This window comes from Mastigoproctus giganteus, chromosome 6 (assembly GCF_048544385.1).
Source record: "Mastigoproctus giganteus isolate SK-2022 chromosome 6, ASM4854438v1, whole genome shotgun sequence".
In the NCBI taxonomy this organism is placed as follows: Eukaryota; Metazoa; Arthropoda; class Arachnida; order Uropygi; family Thelyphonidae; genus Mastigoproctus; species Mastigoproctus giganteus.
The window spans coordinates 164,126,378-164,143,628 of NC_143580.1; the positions used below are offsets into that span (position 1 = coordinate 164,126,378).

At 40.1% G+C, this 17,251-nt stretch overlaps 1 protein-coding gene across 2 annotated transcripts in view; it reads left to right on the top strand.

The window, feature by feature from the left end:
• Positions 1 to 17,251, top strand: part of dysf (neuronal PAS domain protein dysfusion) — a 395,946-nt gene that overhangs the window by 122,783 nt on the left and 255,912 nt on the right. The window lies entirely within an intron of this gene.

Consider the following 17,251-nt stretch of genomic DNA (forward strand, 5'->3'; position numbering starts at 1 on the left):
AAGATACTGAAAACAAAATTTCTAGATCTAGCTGGAGCATTAAAGTTCGATTCACAACAAAATTAGAATTATTAATAGTTCCGCTTAACAAATAAATTGTGAGTATTAATAGTTTTGCTAAACAATTTTTAAATAGTAATGTTAGCTTTATTTTTTCTCTTCCTAAATGTCTTTAATCCATACGTTTCACCATTGAAGGTATGATTTTTCATTATATTTTAAACCATTCATAAAATGAATGTAGCGTATTGCTCTGTTTTGGATATTTTCTATTTCTAAATTTTGACAAGCTGCGTGAGGAAAGAAAACCTGCAAGGCATATTTTAGAATGAACTTTTCATAAATTTTTATAAAGAAACGTCTTCTATGATGAAAATGTCTACTTAGCTCTAAGAAAGCCTAACTTTTTAAATATATACCCAAAGTCTTAAAAGCATTACTTTTTTTAAAACTATATTATTGTTAATACAATAAGAGAAACCAAGCTTAATTTTAATGTCTTAATTTTAAAAATTTAATTTTTAAAATTAAAATTTAAATTTCAATTTTATCTAGGGTCTGCGTGCCCTATGGGTGAGAAGTTTGTAAATAAATAAATGTGAATTGATAAAACCCATTATCTGAGACGAGTTTTGTCAATTCTGATAAGTACAACGAACAATTGTACAGAGAAATAGAGCGGGCCAGTAAATCAGAATCTCTTTTAATGGGGGGATTTTAACTTCTTAGATATTGACTGGAACTTGTGGTTTTATCATTGGCACACTAGCAAGACCTTTGTGGATTTATTGGATGATTGTTTTCTACAGCAGCACGTTCGAGACGCAAACAGGGGGAGTAACACGCTTGATCTGATTATCAGCAGTGATTATTCTTGCATTAAGAATTTTCAAATGAAGGAATCACCATGTGGCAGTGAGCACAGTGTACTGATGCGGGATTTCCTTAAAGACGTAACTACCATCAGAGGTAAAGGGAACAGATTTTGCTTTCATAAAGATGACTACCGCGGTCTCAGACAGGTTTTAAATTCTATACAATGGTACCAACTGATGATGTTACCAGTATTAGATTCTAAATGGGAAGGATTCAAGGAGTTAATCTTGGAAGTTACTAGGCTTTTCATTCCAACTAAGAAATGCTATTCTAAGAAATACATATATATTATCAGGCGACACAGAAGCTTATGTAAATCAGAATAGATATAAGTAGATATAAGGTAGTCTGTAATCAAGTCACAAAGGAGGTTAGGCAAGCGAAGGCAGATTATGAGAAATCTTTGGAAAAGGATGCAAAGGAAAAACAGCAAAGACTTCTTTACTTATATGTTAGATGAAAGGGAATGAATCAGTTTGATCCACTTGATATCGATGGTTCGACTGTTGATGATCCTCCTCAGATACCTGACAAACTGAGCGATTATTTTGCATCTACATTCAAACATGAGTAATTTTGAAGGACAGAAGCTTATTAAACTCTAACAGGGAGTTTAATGATTTTGTAATAACTGGGAGCAAAGTGGAGGAGAAATAATTAAAGTTAAACATAAGAAAGGCATCTGGGGTGGATGGGATCTACCCAGTTATATTAAAGGAGGCAGCAAAGGAAGTAAGCAAACCCTTAGCCATAATTATGAAAGCTTCCTTGGACTCAGGGGAGGTCCACGTGAACTGAAGATGTGCAAATGTGTCCCCAATTCACAAAGGGGGATCAAAGGGCGACACGAGTAATTAGAGACCTGTTAGTTTAACTTCTGTTCCGGAGAAAATAATGTACTCACTAGTTAAAGAAGCATTGCAGGATCATCTAGACAAGATTGCAGTAATAATTCAAACACAGCATGGGTTTGTTGAGGGGAAGTCTTGTTTGACCAATTTGATTGGATACTATAATGGTGTGCTATAATAAATACTATAACTTAAGGACCAACACTATTTGTAAAGGTTACAACCACAAAATCTTTACTTAAGGTACTCTTTTCTGATGGGAGTAGATTCAGTCTCAGCAGCGATTCTGGATGTCGGCTAATCTGGCGAGAGGTTGACACACGATGTCACCCCGCAAACATCACTTAAAGGTATCGATATGGCGGTCGAGGTGTTCTCGTCTGTGGAGGCGTTATCTTGGATGGACGTACACAACTCCAGATACTGGAAGGCGGTACTATAACCGGTGCACGCTACTGTACTGAGGTAAACCTTTCCCATGTGCGCTGTTCCGAGGTACCATTGGCCCTGAGTTCGTGTTTATGGGTTTATACATGATAACGCCACACCCAATCGCACTGCGGCTGTTGATATGCTCTATGAAAGTGGGGACATTGTTCGTATGGATTGGCCTGCCCGTTCCCATCGATCTAAATCCCATCGAACAGGTATGGGGACACTCTGGGGAGACACCTAGCGGCACGTCCACACCCACCAGAAAATTTTCACCAGCTGAAGATGGCGCTGACAGAGGAATGGACGATGTTACCGCAAGAACTTATCAACAACATTGTTCTAAGTATGGACTGGCAGTGCAAAGCCTGCATCGACATTAGGGGTGGACATATCTCCTATTGAGGACCATCTCTTCCCTTTGTTCCATCTTTGTCAGTGATGCATCTGTATCATGGCAGCCAGTGCTATGTTGCCATTTTTGAATAAAGTCCCTCTGTACCGTTTTGTTTCCGTTGTTGTGTCGGTGTTGTTTCATTCATCATTTCTGTACCTCACCAGGTTCCTTTGGTATGCTTTTCCCATATGCAGGCCACTCCTATGAGAAGCTAAAGGTGAAAACCTGTCTGGTCCTTAAATTTTGCACACACACCAGAGTATGATGTGTTCACAAAGGAATTGGATGCAAAAAAATAATTTTGATATCATGTAGTTTGATTTCAGGAAAGCTTTTGATGGTGTTGCACATGGAAGACTATTATACAAATTGGAGTAGTATGGCATTAAGGGCAAGTTGCTACAATGGCTAAAAGGGTGGTCGAGTGGGAAAAGACAGAGTGGTACTCAATGGAAACTGCTGATCGTAGACTAATGTTATTAGTGGAGTCCCGCAGTGTTCGGTGTTGGGCCCATTGTTGTTTTGTATATTGTGAATGATATTGATGAAGGTATATCAGGCTTAATGTCCAAGTTTTCAGATTATACAAAGGTTGACAAGGTTGTTAATGACATTAATAACAGTATTATACTGCAACAGGATTTGAAAAAAGTTGAGTAGATGGGCTGAGACGTGGCAACTGAAGTTTAACATTGATACATGCCAAGTACTGCATATGAGTAGAAGTAACCCCAGAGAAACGTACCACCTGTGTAGTACTACACTCAGGGTGGTAAAGAATGAAAAAGACCTGGGGGGTAATTGTGCAGTCAGATAGGAGTTTTCTGAGCAGTGGAGACAGGCTTCCAAAGCAAGTCATGGGGTATTGTCAGTGATATACAGGAATTTTTCTAGTAGGGATAAGGAGATAATTATCCCTTTGTATACGGCAATGGGCAGGTCCTTGATTACTGCGTACAGGTCTGGAGGCCTCATTTTAGGAAGGATGTAGAGTTGCTAGAACGAGTTCAGAGAAGAGCAACAAGACTGGTGAGGGGAACAAATTGGTGCTCTTATGAAGAAAGGCTTAATTTCTGCAAATTGCAGAGTCTGGAGACTAGGCACCTGCGAGGTGATCTGATTGAGGTGTATACCAACAGCAAATTCAAAACGGGAAGCATTCAAAGAATTTATCTTGGAAGCTACTAGGCTTTACATACCAACTAAGAAATATTGTTCAAGGTTTAGGCCTAAATGGATATCAGATGAACTAATGAGACATGGCAGAGAAGAAAAATTCATGGGATAGATATAAATTAATGGGTGACATGGAAGCCTATGATAGATATAAGCTGGTCTATAACCAAGTCACAAAGGAGATTAGGCAGGAAAGGCAGATTATGAGAAATCCTTGGCAAAGGATGCAAAGATTGTTTGGTTTTTGTTTTTTTTTTTTAAGAAGCATTAGCAACTAAGGCCATATTGCTCCGGGATATGTGGTGGTCATTCCCTGACATCCGCATCCTCCGTATTTGGTGGTGACAGGCTTTAACCCCGGTCTAATCAAGAAGCGTGTGCTACGCACTGCTGCTCCTTCCCACCTGGCTACGGAGGCGCTAGTTGATGCAAAGGAAAAGAGTTCTTTACCTATGTAAACTCTAGAAGGAAAGGGATGAATCAGATTGGTCAACCGGATATTGATGGTTCAACTGTTGATGATCCTGCTCAGGAGGTGGCTAACAAACAGAACGAGTATTTTGCATCTACATTCACACATGAGGAGTTATTCAGGAAGGGGAATGCCAGAGGTGAAGAAAACTCTGGCAGTGAGCTAGATGATTCTGTAATAACTGAGATGAAAGTGGAGGTGAAATTGTTGAGGATAAACATAAAAAAGGCACCCGGGGTGGATGGGATATATCCAGTTATATTGAAAGAGGCAGCAAAGGAAGTAAGCAAACCCTTAGCCATAATTATGAGAGCTTCTTTGGACTCAGGGGAGGTACCCATAGACTGGAGATGTGCAAATGTGACATCAATTCACAAAGGAGGATCAAAAGCTGACACAAGTAATTATAGACCTGTGAGTTTAACTTCTGTTCCAGGAAAATTAATGGATGCACTGGTTAAAGAAGCACTGCAGGATCATCTAAACAAGACTTCCGTTATAGCATGGTTTTGTTAAGGGAAAGTCGTGCCTGACCAACTTGATTGGATACTATGATGCAGTCACAAAAGAACTGGATGCAGGGAATAACTTTGATATTTTGATATTATATACAGGGTGTTTCAGTTAAACGTTTCAGAACTTCTAAGAGGGGTAGGGTACATCCTGACAACTCGAAATCATATAGCAATGTGGGGTCGGAAATGCTTTCCTGAAGCGGTGTTGTAGTGGGCCAGCCGCACAGCGTTTGTACGCGGAACGATATCCGACGAGGCGTATTCCCAGTCATAATTTCTTTGCAAGACTGCACCAGAGGTTAGCTGAGAGAGGTTCATTTGAAAGAGCTGACAGGGACAGGGTAAGAACAGCACGGACTCCAGCCGTCGAACAGAATGTGCTGCAGCATGTACAGGGGAATCCAAGAACGAGTACACGAAGTCTTGCAAACGCAGTCGGGGTTTCCCATTGCAGCGTCTGGAGGATTCTCCGAGAACAAGACATGCATCCGTTTCGCGTGCAGCGTGTCCAGACACAGCAACCGGAGGATTATGCACCGCGTATTGCTTTCGCACAGTGGTACCTTGGAAAATGTGCTACAAATCCCCTTTTTCCTGCTGAAGTGTTGTGTTCCGATGAGGCATCCTTCACAAGGGAAGGAATTTTCAACACGCATAACGACCATATCTGGGCGGTCGAGAACCCGCATGCAATACGACGTCGTGCAGCACAGATTCGATTTTCGGTCAATGTATGGGCCGGTATTATGGGAGATCACCTCATCGGACCTTACCTGTTACCGTGTCGTCTAACCGGACCTATCTACTTGATCTTTCTGCAGCAAGTATTGCCACAACTTTTGAGAGATCAACAGATTTCTGCATCGACGCAACAGACAATGTGGTTCCAACACGATGGAGCCCCTGCCCATTATAGCGAAGATGTTCGTAACTACCTGGATGTCACATTTGGTCAACAGTGGATCGGACGTGGTGGTCCTGTGCGTTGGCCTGCTCGGTCACTCGACCTATCATGTCTTGATTTTTATTTCTGGGGTCATATGAAATCGCTAGTTTATGACACCCCTGTTGACAATGCTGAGGAGCTGGTTGCAAGAATCGCAGTAGCTGCCGAAGAAATTCGAAATTCGCCTGGAGTATTCCAGAATGTTCGGATGTCCATGCGTCGGAGATGTGAGGCGTGCATTGTAGCCCGTGGAAGAAACTTCGAACACTTAATTTAATCCATGTACCTTTTGCTTCTTTTCATGTATTATTAAAACGATTTCTCACTTACGGTCTCTTTTCTTTATGGTGCTTCTGTGTACAACACCGCTTCAGGAAAGCATTTCCGACCCCACATTGCTATATGATTTCGAGTTGTCAGGATGTACCCTACCCCTCTTAGAAGTTCTGAAACGTTTAACTGAAACACCCTGTATTTGGATCTTAGAAAGGCTTTTGATACTGTTGCACATGGAAGACTGCTGCACAAATTGGAGCAGTGTGGCAAATTGCTGCTATGGATAAAGGGATGGTTGAGGGGGAGAAGACAGAGAGCGGTAATCAATGGACACTGCTCATCGTGAACTAATGTTATTAGTGGAGTCCCTCAGGGTTCAGTATTGGGTCCATTGTTGTTTTCTGTATTTATAAATGATATTGATGATGGTATATCAAGCTTAATGTCCAAGTTTACAGACGATACAAAGGTTGGCAGGGTTGTTAAGGACACTACTGACAGTATGTTGCTGCAACAGGATCTGGAAAGGTTGAGCAGATGGGCTGAGTGGTGGCAAATGAAGATTAACATTGACAAATGTAAAGTCCTACATATGGGAAACAGTAACCCCAGAGCAACGCATCAACTCTGTGGTACTACACTGACAGTGGTAGAGAATGAAAAGGACCTGGGAGTAATTGTGCAGGCAGATATGAAGTTTTCTGAGTAGTGCAGACGGGCTGCAAGAGTAGCTCATGGTGTCTTGTCAATGATATACAGAAATTTTCTAGCAGGGATAAGGAGGTGATTATTCCCTTGTACAAGGAAATGGTCAGACCACACCTTGAGAACAGGTCTGGAGGCCTCATTTCAAGAAGGATGTAGAGCTGCCGGAACGAGTACAGAGAAGGGCAACAAGATTAGTGAATGGAACAAAGGGTTTCTCTTACGAAGAAAGGTTTTAAGTTTTGCAAATTACAGTGTCTGGAGACTAGGCACCGGCGATGTGCTTTGAATGGTTTGAGCATGCTCAATGCTGATGGCATTCTTCCTCTTGCTCAAAATAATCACCTGAGAGGGCGTAAATTGAAATTGAGGAAAGACAGATGTAGGATTGATGTGCGGAAAAATGCCTTTAGCCAGCGGGTAGTTGGTTGGTGGAACAGACTTCCATCCCTTGTTGTGGAAGTTGATAAACTAAATAAATTTAAGGCTCAGCTGGACAGGTATTTCGAACGAACGAAGGTGTGAAATGGGAGTGGTTTTTTTTTTTTTTGGCTGATGCTGCATAAGCTTGCTTTCTTGCATCATATGTTCTACTAATGCTAATGTTAATATGTAAATTGCGTGTATTCTATGATCGATTTGCCCGTTTTGTTGGATGAAAAACCCGAGTTTCTGTGGTAAAAAACCGTGCAACCCTCGCCTGAGACCGACTAACTCAGCCACATCGTGAAAAAGGCCAGCAAAAATTCCTCGCATCATTGACGGATTGTAACTTAGGTCTTTGCCACCCGTTGTGTGGAAAATGGTGATTAATACCAACATGCTGCACGTCAGAGCAAAGTAATAAGAAACTTTAATCTTTAAACAAGTATAGACATATCTCACTCTTGCAGTTAATATACAATCCAGTTAAAGCCCAGCTCCGAAGTCAGTATTAATCCATTTTTCCATTAATCTCTGATGAACCACTCTATCAAGGTTTTTTTAAATCACAGAAGGCAGGCGGTTATTAAAGACAAAGAAGATTATGGTTATTAACGAATTTTATTATTATTATTATTGAGTCTATCTGCCATAATGCCTACATTTTCATTTTGGTCTGTCTTCGATCTGCCCCACCCTCCCCAGTTTACTTATTTTAAACTGAAACAGTTTATTATAAACTGAAACAATTTCTTTCACAATGAATTCAAGTCGATTATTTATGGAAAATGTACTCATAGGAAGGGAATGATCTCTGTGAGTAGCAAGCGTGATATTCATTATGTAGTGCTGGAGAATCAGTTCCCGTTCTTGTACCCTCGCGTGAATGGGAATTGATATTCACATTGGTTATGATCACCCTCCTTTCGTACCGGGTTGAAAAGGCCTGGTTTTGAATCCCATCAGTGACGCAAGGAGTTTTTATGGGCTTTCTTAGTGGCCGAGTTCGGAAGAGATTTGCGTCCAGCAGAGAAATCAAGCGAACACTTGAAATTACAGACTATATACTGACGACTCATAGTCTTAGTTGTTTTGGGCCTACTTATTTCCCCACCCGTTCTCGGGCCGACGTAAGCTTAACGAGATATCAGTAGAACAAGTCTGGACCAGAGGTGGGTATAAAGATGGCCAATAGCTTTGGCAAGAGACCAGAATTCTTGACTATCATTTGGATAAGAAGCAGGTTTGCTACTCATAGCCTGTTAAAGTGTAGTTTGGACTGATTAATAACTGCTTTACAATTTTTCCGAGCTTTGGTGTTAGGCAGGAAATGAACCTGAAGATTTGGGTGCAAGCCAATTGCGACATGCAACATTCTTATCTTGAACAGCCTTAGCACAATTATTGGAAATCCAAGATCTTGAACAGCCTTAGCACAATTATTGGAAATCCAAGATCTTGAACAGCCTTAGCACAATTATTGGAAATCCAAGATCTTGAACAGCCTTAGCACAATTGGACATGTGTTGTGTCTTACGCAAGGCCGCCCCTAAATGTCAGTTCATCTCCGCCATGGTTATCTGTGATAATATACAAGACTCTATACAATGTTGTTGTTGTTGTTGTTTGGTTTTTAGGAGCATTAGCAACTAAGGCCATATTGCTCCGGGATATGCGGTGGTCATTCCCTGACCTTTCCGCATCCTCCGTATTTGGTGGTGACGGGCTCGAACTCCGGTCTAATCAAGAAGCGTGTGCTACACACTGCTGCTCCTTCCCACCTGGCTACGGAGGCACCTCTATACAATGTAGTATTATGTTTGAGTAGCGTGTGTTGTTTAGCTGTTTCTAGCCGCTTTTCTACCAGGAAGCAGCGATCACCAGGAAGGCTGCTTCCCAGTACTCGTCCACGCCACGAGGAGGCAGGCCCAACTATACAAGTACTAAACTAAATGTAATATTTCAAGCATCCATAGGAATAAGCGCAAGTCATATGGGTGCAGCAGTCTCCTATAATCACGTACGGTGGTGAATACCAAAAGAATCCCGCATCCACTGCAGAAAGTGTAATAGCAATGGATGCCAGCAGTTCCCGTACTCATGAAGCCCAAATCTGGGTACAAGCAGTTTAAAATCCCTGCTCTAATAAACTGGAGACCAGCGAATCCTGCCCCCCAAGGGGTTAGCAGAAAATAAATAAAATAAATAATTAATGGACAAAATATTATTACGTTTCAAAAAATAAGAAATAAAAATAAATAAAATAAATAAAAAAAATAATAAAAAATAATAAATAAATAAAAAAAATAATAAAAAATAATAAATAAATAAAAATAATAAGAAATTAATTAGATAAAATTTTAAAATAAAATTATTATTAAAAAAAATGTAGCTTTGTTGAGTATAGAAGTGAGCTCAGCAATCCACGTCGTCTGTTGAAAACCTGTGGGGCAAATTCCTGTAGAGCTGAGAAGGCATTTTGATTTTCTATAAGATATGATTCATTTCCAGGAGAGAAATTAAGCATTGTACTAGATAATGCTTGTCTTAAATCTTGGTAAACTGGGCAGAAGAATAAGACATGACTCCAGTCTTCAGAGGCGTCGCAGAAACAGGTATCTGTCGTGGATAGATTGAATTGAAGAAGACGAGCGTTCAAAGAACCGTGACCAGTTAGAATGTATGATGTAAGAAGGCTTGGGTAGAACCAAAACTGATTACTTTTTGAGGTAGTGAATTTAATATCAGGTATAAAACATCTGGTCACTGCTCCTTTGGTCGAGGAATTCCATCTCACTTGCCATCTTTTATGAAGTTCAGTCCAACATTTCGCTTTTTCATTCTTTGGATTGGCAGTGGGATCATAGGTCAAATCGGAAAAAGTTGGAGGATATCCTTTACGAATATAGTAAACAAAGCCTTTGTACGTAAGATTCAGATCCAGAGGTAACAAGCCTGCGATGGCTTGCAAAGATGCCGTTGAACTGTTCTACAAGTTCTCAGGAGAGCCAACAAAAAGGTCCGTTGGACACTGTCTAGTTTGGTTTGAACTGTAATTATTTTGGTTCTCTGAAACCATAGTACAATTATTGGAAATCCAAGATTTAGATAAAGGACAAGATTTTAAGTTAGTGTGTGGAATAAAGATTTTCATCCCTTCAAGAATAATTTCGCTGATACAATCTGAGCAAACAAACCAAATTATGATATAAGGGTCACCCGTAAATGATTGCGTCTACCCATATATTTATTTTGTCTGTAAATTGCGTGTGTTCTCTGATCGATTTGCTGAACGAAAAAAAACCCAGTTTCTGGGGGTGGGGGACCTTGCCGTCTACGCCTGAGACCGACTAACTCAACCACGGAGTGAGAAAAGCCCATTAAAGTTCCTCGCGTCGTCGACTGGATTCGAACCAGGGCCTTTTCCACCCGGTGTGGGGAGGACGGGGACGATACCATTGTGATACCCGCGCAGACGATCTGAGCAAACAGTGACATCAGAAAATTTCTGATGTCACTGTTTGACCAAAGAAAAGAAGAAGAATCTCGCAGGTCGTCCCATTTTGCGTTCTTTTAATGCCAAACAACACGAGGTTGAGAATGGTCACGAGAGAAAGGCTCCATTGGAGAAGATACCATCCACAAATTGTGAAGAAGGTACTATCACCAAGTGGTCTTCTAGGTGCCATCTGAGGTGTCTAGAGGAATCTCGACCGTGTACTTAGAAAGATTGTGAGAAAAAGATCAAGGGTGTCTGCTGTGTGGTTAGTATTGTCTGATATCGTGTAGATAAATGAACAATCTGTGCGAGGTCATTAGTTGCAAAAGCCTAAGCATCTCGACCAGTTGGGTCCGTGTTATTAGAAACCGGAAGCCAGATGGAGTTATGAAACATTAAAATCACCAATGAAAATTACCTCACTGTTAGGAAAGTTGGACTGGAGAAAGCAAATTTTTTTATTACTTGAATGTTACTTTAAAATAATACTCACCTACACATGACTGACAGAGTAGTTCAAATGAAAAGTAATTCAAATTGAAATAAATAGTTCAGAAACGGATTTTGTTAAAAGTGAGCATCCGTGGGGTTGAGACATTAATCAGTCGTTTCATTAGGCAAGATCCATCCTCTGTGTTGAACTCCACTGGTGAACCAGTGTGTGACTGTCTCCTTGATTCCAGTGAAAGCGACCATCCTATCTTCAGGAGGTTGAAGGCTGTGGTGTCTAGAGTGATCAGACTTCCCGGTTTTCAATGTTTTGTTCCGTTGTTCCAAAACTTTCTTTTTGGGACACATAAATGGTCCCAGTTTTCTAAAATTTTAAACGTAATGGTTTATCCAATATTTTTTATCATTTCCGTTTGCAGGAATTCATGGTGATATAGAGGGGAGACAATGCTCCACGTGAGGGGCGGGTGGACGCCACACCTCGAGTCCTGCTTACTTTGGTTCGCACGATCACCTTCAGTATACTAGGTACCGTATTTCAGGACTTGCACATGGGGGTTATACTCAGGGTTACTAACAGTCCCGCCATCGTGAGGTGCAAGAAGAGAATTTGGTTGTCACAGAATGGCCGGACTTCGGCGAAATTCCGTTCACTTTACTTAAGTGTCTGTCACCTGAATATCGGTTCCATCGGCGTTTTAGATTACCTGGTAGCAAGCACAGCTTGGCATACCTGAGAAAATGCCTGTGACAGCCTTAAGGACCAATTTGAAGCTCTATCGAACGGTAAAAAATTTGGAGTTTTTAAAACTGAGAAAGGCAACGTACATTGCCTAAAGTACTAATGATACTTAGTGTATTGTAATACATCAGACCTTGCGGTATCATCTTGCTACATGTGGAACAATTGATTTTCGTTCTCTCTGGCTTTCAAGAACGTTTCTGCAATTCATGTTCCGACCGGGCTAGCTGGGTGGGTAAAGTGCTTGCCTGGCGACCCCAAGGTCGCGGGTTCGATTCCCGCCTCGGGCTTGGATCAAAGTACTGCAAAAACCTTGGGAGGTGCATTATGGCCACAGAAGCCTATGCGCCAACAACTACCAAAAAAAAAAAAAAAACATGTGTTGATATGCTTAAGCATTTCGTCAGATTTTTAAGAATTTTTACGCATATCAACTAAAAATACTACATACTCACCACATCAGTAAATGCTAGGTGCTATGTTTGTTTGTTTGTTATTTGGTTTTTAAGAGCATTAGCAACTAAGGCCATATTGCTCCGGGATATGCGGTGCTGATTCCCTGACCTTCCCGCATCCTCCGTATTTCGTGGTGACGGGCTCGAACCCCGGTCTAATCAAGAAGCGTGTGGTACGCACTGCTGCTCCTTCCCACCTGGCTACGGAGGCGCCCATAGGTGCTATGTACAATATATATGGAGCATAACTAGTAAACTCCATACACAACAATCTGATCTTCACTGCAGCGTATGAAATTATTTTATTAATGGAAACCTGGCTCAACCACAAGAGATCATTTATTCCCCCCCCCCTTTGAACCACTCTGCTGAATCAATTGGGTGTGCCATTCAGCGTGGAAGACAGTTAGTAGCAATCATCTGTGAAAGTGATACTGATAACTTTGAATCCATTTCAGTAATCCTTAATCTAGATGAAGTTAGAATTCAAATAAGCACAGTCTACCTTCCTCTAGACTGTATTCAAAATTACAGAATAGAATTAGGGACTACCAACCTTCAATTCAACATCCCTACCATTCTTGTGGGAGAACCAACTCGAACCCCCCATTAGGAATCCTCCAAAATTCGGAATCTCCCTCGTTCAGAACTGACTGAGCCACCCTTGAGATAGGATCACTATTAGATTTCCCAATCAACTTAGTGTAAATACTTCTGAGATTTAGACCTTCATGCTGAAAGACGCAGAGTTTTTTTTTAAGCATTATTACAAAAAAAAAAAAAAAAAAAAACCCTCTGATTTTTCCAAACTCTCCGCCTTGGCTACTTTTTTCAGGCCATTTATTCCTAAGTTACACAATATGGATGGATACCAACACATTCAAAACTTCACAATCAGGTCGCATTAATGAGACCTTTCCCTTCAAATACTGTACCAATCATTTGTATAAATGTCACAAAATAAATCCCCATAAAGTCTGTTCTGATAGCAATATCAAATACGTAGTAGTAGTATTTTAGGAGCATCGGCGACTAAGGCCATATTGCTCCATGTATTTGTATGTAAATTGCGTGTGTTCTGAGGTCGATTTTTTGTTTTTCTGGACGAAAAATCGGAGTTTCCGGTAGAAAAAATTGTGATACCTTCGCCTGACTAACTCAGCCACTTTGTGAAAAAGGCCCATAAGAATTCCTCACATAATTGACGGGATTCGAACTCAGGTCATTTCTACTCGGTGTGGGGAGGACGGCGATTCTACCAACTGTGCTACCCGCGAGGGCCCCAATATCATAAGAAAAGACGTAAGAAAGTTATCTCTAAGCTCACATATGGAGGATTAATCATTTCCGACATCTAGAAATTATATCTAAGAAAAACCTTGTTATCTTCCAATTTACCTTTGTATAAATGTTTATATTTGACTTTGCACGAGTATTAATATATTTGTTTTTTATTTATCTTTGTATATACGCTCACTGGCCAAAAGAATTAGAAACTCTTTTGCAACTGGCGGCAGCAGGTAATTAAAAGGGTAATATGCAGATATAGGTTGCTACATGATATGATCACAAGTTTCTTGTTATCAGATAAATATACGCTTTTCTGGAAGTAGACAGACGATCACGAAGTAGACAGACGATCTTTCCGATTTTTAAAGAATGAGACCGGAGAAATTTAAAGCGAATTGTGCAGCAGAATAGAAGGTAGTGTGCAGAAAATTACTGAAAACTTCAATTCAGGTAAAGAAAGGCCCATTTCCAATCGAACTATGCGGCAGGTTGAAGAAGCCGGGATTTGGTAGTCGTGTGCCTCTACGAAAGCCACTTCTTTCTGTAAAAAAAAATCGAAAGATTCGACTGTGGTGGTGTTGCTAATACCGAGACGGGACTATACAACAGTGGAAAAAGATTGTAATCTGATGAGTCTCGATTTACAATTTTTTGCACCAATGGTAGGGTATGAAAGTGTGGCGTGAACCTCATGAAACCATGCATGTAGGTGTCTTGGATCCATCATTCAAACAATTGGAGGTGGTTCTGTCGCAGTGCTTGATTTTACCCGAATTGCGATGGATGCTTTCAAGACGACAGCGCAATTATCTACCATGCAAAAATTGTATCTGAATGGTTGGAGGAATATTCCCAAGATCTCCGACATCTACCCTGGCTGCCTTGTTCACCAAACCTGAAACCAGTTGAGAATGTCTGGGATATGTTGGAAAAGGCAATTCAGCTTCAGTACTCTACCACCACAATACAACAACTGGCAAATATGCCGATGGAGAATGGCCGAATCTGCAGATAGACCCTCTCAAATGCCTACTAGGATCCGTGCTACGACGTGTAAGAGCTATAATTCGGGCAAAGGTGACCCTACTAGATATTGATTAATGATTTTTAATTTTTTTTGGGACAGTGTTTTTTTTTTTTTATAGTATAACTGTATAAATATTATACAGTTCAAAGCTGTCCTAGGTGGAGAAATTTGTAGTAAATTGATTAAATAAAATTTTACAGATTCCTTTGTTGCCATCGGAACTGATCTCAAACCATCAGTCTGTCGGGATGTCATCAGTTGCAATGTTTCATTTTGTGTAAAATAATTTTGTATGCAACGCACGAAAAAGGCCCCAAATTTTCAGTCCAGCATTTATATATGAGATATTAATGCATTTATTCGTGTTGGATAACTCCTTATATTTTCAACCCAGCATTTGTAAAAGAGGAATGAATTCCAGAAAACGCTCCAATTATCTGAGAATTGTATTTCAGTTAATATAAGAAGAACTCTTTATTGCATACAAAAGGTACACGCCGTACACAATACCCTTCACGGCCACAACCCAGAGGTTTACAATAAAGGCTAATACAATGTAATAAACAAGGTTGAAATAGGAAAAAAAAAAAACAATATTATTACTAATTACATAAGTGTAGCATGTTACACTTATATTACTAATTATATAAGTGTAACATTCCGTTGTGTATATAAAATATACACAACGGCATGTTATCAAGTTAAATTATTCTCCAGGGAGCAGTACTTTTACAGTTCTGGAGTCATCTGAGCAGGCGCAGAAAGTTGAAACAGTGTAGTGGTGGATCCATGGCAGTGATGGACGGGTCCTCGGGAGCAGGTTCTAGTGTCCTGAGAAGGAAGTCAATGGAGTAAGTTCTGCCTATATTTTTTATCGACTGCGAACTTGTAGAGGTCGCCGTCCAAGCAGTGTATGAACTGCAGCATTTGCACGAGCAAGAACTGATCTGATAACTTTAACCTGTGTGGCCTGAAGGACTGGATTGGCCCGAAGGCTTGGTAAAGTGTAAAGTGTGTTTAGGGTCAAGCGGCACAAGGGGTTTCCCCCATCTCCGCTTAGTTTACATTGTGGGTGAACCAGTTGACTGGAAAAGCCAGAGATTTAAAAGTGTATGGACTTGGTATATGTGTGATGCCTTGTACCGTTGTTCATCTGGTCATTTAGCCGCCAGACCCCTACTGAGGCCCGACGTTGTCCCACTTTCGCCCCGTGGAGGCAGACCAGGTACTCACTAGTATATAGTTCACTCTGGCAGGTCCTGCCACCTAATTTCCTGAGATTTCAGTGGCTAGGACCTAAAAAAAAAAAAAAAAAAATTCGCGTACGCGTCGCGGGAAGCGCTAGGAGAAGTCCAAAATGTTGGGCAAAATTAATTTCGATTGGTGATTTTAGATTGTGTGGGGCGTGTTCACGTTGCTGTCAGATAGAGTGGGATGAAGGCTGAAGACTGGGGGGAGATAGACAGAAATATGGAGCCGAAAGGGGATTCTGGGATATCTCTGGGATTCTATATTATAATAATTATTACTTTGATACTGATGTAAATACTTGAAATATCTCAAATAGCTATGGCTATCAGAAAGTAGAACACCTTTGGGATCATATTCTTATCTGTTGGAACAAAAACATACGAAAAATAATGCAAGGTTGACAAATGATTCATTGCTTTTTTATGTTAGGCAAAAAGTGGTGGGTAACTATTTTACATATCCGTGTCCATTTCATGATCTACTTACTGTGGCTAGCTGCTCAGGAAGATGCAATGCATCATTCATACATTATGTGTCGGAACTTAAAAACAATGGAAAGTTCCACTTTAGTTGTCAGCAAGCTTGAATAGTGATTTATCGATACGCTAAAATCGTGATCAGTTCCCCCCCCCCCATCTTTCACACGTTCTGCTTTTCCTTTTCAACTTTTCTAAATGTCAAATTCTTATTTATCTGTTTAACACTATTAATTTGTGACCTAGAACGTTAAAGTAAGTGAAACGCTTGACTAGTAACAAAACAAATATTAATATCAGTGAAGTATTTGATGTGTGAGAAAGGTATTTCTGACGTTCTCTTTATTCTCGTGTTAGTGACTAAAGTTAATCACCTCACCTGCGTGTAATAATTGCTGAAATACGTAGTTTTAGCAATACTGTGTATATGTATAGTGTTCGGTGTAATTATGTCTAATATATGTAAAGTCCTCATAGTCATATTAGCTATATTAGGACACATATTATTACTATTATTCTGCGTAAGTATTAATTAGTTACAAGTATCTTGGGATGTGAATGTGACAGCTTAATAGCTTAATAATCGACATAAACTTGATTTTCTGTTAAAACAGATTAAATTGTGGGAAAATCGTGAAAAAGTTTACTTTAAATTGGTTTACATCTGCTTTCCGCCATATCGTTTGTATAATTTTATCCACTGTAATTCTTCTTTTTCTTGAGTCCTCCTTTTGAAATATACACTTTTAATTTATATTAAATGAACAGATGCATATTTTTGTTATATAAGAAGGTGTCATTAAGGTCAGGGCATAATTGGAATAAATTTCCTTTATGGGGGACTGCTGGTTTAGAAATCAGCTGTGCCCATAAAGGAGTATGTAAATCTTCATATGTATGCACGTATGTATTCCATATGTAAATCCTCAATTTCCCTGTTAGCAAACAAACCATTCAACACTTATGCTACTTTTTCAATTTGAAGAAATGCA